We start from the raw sequence: 1,955 nt of genomic DNA on the forward strand, positions 1-1,955 counted from the left end.
TCGGCCATTCTAGCCATCTTCAAGGACATCTTCAATACAAAACTCCTCCTCACATTAATTCACAATTTCTATTGCAGGCTATTCTGCCCAGGTCATTTTCTTTATTCTAAGTTCAAAACCTATTTATTTAAAATTTAAAAACATTAACATTTATTTTTCTCTATAAAATTATCAACAATATAAAATACACCACCATATAACAAACCATTTATTACCAATAAATTTATTTAATTTATAATTTATGTTATTATAATTTTGTTTTTATAATATCTTTATTGGCATTTACATCTGTACATAATAATACTTGTAGTAAATTTGATGTAAGATCGTAATGGTAATCTCTACACAGGGGTATAGAGAAACCACCCAATGTTAGAAGGTTTCGTGGCCTTCTTTTTCAGGCGCCTCAGAAGATTGTCAGGAAAGGAAGGGAAAGCAAGATTAGAAAATAGTTAGTTTGGGTGGTTAGGGAGTTTATAATGTGAGGATTAATATCTTGTTTGGGGTAGATCGGTTACATATGAAACATTAAGGTCTTTATGTATGATATTATTTGTGTAATAGTAAAATGCATTGAGGATTTTACACAGGATTTTGGATTGTAAGGATTGGATACGAGAGGATCTCGAAGGTTCTGTGGAGTCCCAAATCTCAACGGCGATATACCTACATTAATTGCAAAACTCACACAAACCTACATCCTCTATTGTTCATGATAATCCTCCGAGGTATCCGAAAAAAAGATGGGCACGAGACCTTTTAACTACAACAGTGATTGTTATTTTAGTTATAATTTCAAAAAATATTGATTTTTTAAAGATCACGTTCAACCGCCCTATTTTGCTTTAACTACGGGTATCCACTATATGAGGCTGAGTGGACCCCGGGAGAGCTCTATAACCCACAGGGTTGATTCACGGCTACAGTAACATAATAAATAATAATCTCCTACAGACGAATTCGAACCCAGGTCTTTGGAGTTAGTAGTACAGCGCCTTACCACAAATTCTCTATATAGTACAGAAATATAACTTATAAAAATATTTATAGCTATAAACAAATATATTTTAATTTTACCTTTTTTTTCTTTCTAAATTTTAAAAGTTAATCAATTACGAAAATTATATTATTTACTAAAAAATAATTTTAAAATAACTAGTTAAACAGCTAAACTATTTTTTTATCAATTTTTTTAAAGTTAACATTAAAAAAAAATGCATTTGCAGAGTTTCTCTTTTTTTACATTCACAATCAAACTCTTATCAACATAAGTTATACTTGGTATATTTGTTTTATTTAAACTCAATTTTTATTTAATTATTTCTAGACAGCATTGCACGACTGTATACCGCAATTACTGCAAAGTTGAATACCAACAGATACGAATTATTCTCAGAATAAAAACGCAGTAATTGACAATTTGATTTTAATTGACAACTAGCATTGTTTTCTCTTGCCCGAGAGAGCGAATTTATTCCAACTTTTTTCCCAGAAAGCTTCATAACTCGTTTTATACTTTGAACGAATTCAAATTTTCTGATACAGTTAAAAAATTTGAAAAAAAAGTTGGCACAAATAAATAATTTTTTTATTTATAATCTTAATATTTTCTTGAGACTGATAATTTTTTAATAAATAATTCAAACTCTATCCATTATAGTCTCAAAACTTTTTATTTCTCTTATACGTCCAACGTTTCGGCCAATCCGGCCATCTTCAGGGACAATCTACTACAAAAAGTTTCTATTACATGTATGATCCTACAAACAATCTAAAATACTTAACATTATTATTTATAATTTACCTTACCTCAATACCACTTTGAAAACATATAATTTAAACCACTCTAAAACTTCATGCAGGCTATTCTGCCCAGGTCAAACACATTAATATCTATGAAATATTAAAAACATTAGGTAAAATTATTTTTTTGTTAATAAGTATATCCCACATAT

At 29.1% G+C, this 1,955-nt stretch overlaps 1 protein-coding gene across 4 annotated transcripts in view; it reads right to left on the minus strand.

Annotated features, from left to right (window-relative positions):
- The window catches only part of LOC106688755 (transmembrane protein 47), a gene marked incomplete at its 3' end in the record, with an annotated part of 213,469 nt that overhangs the window by 117,703 nt on the left and 93,811 nt on the right, over positions 1–1,955 (minus strand).

The sequence above is a fragment of the Halyomorpha halys genome, unplaced genomic scaffold, assembly GCF_000696795.3.
Source record: "Halyomorpha halys isolate HHAL.00 unplaced genomic scaffold, Hhal_1.1 Scaffold44.1, whole genome shotgun sequence".
NCBI classification, from domain to species: domain Eukaryota; kingdom Metazoa; phylum Arthropoda; class Insecta; order Hemiptera; family Pentatomidae; genus Halyomorpha; species Halyomorpha halys.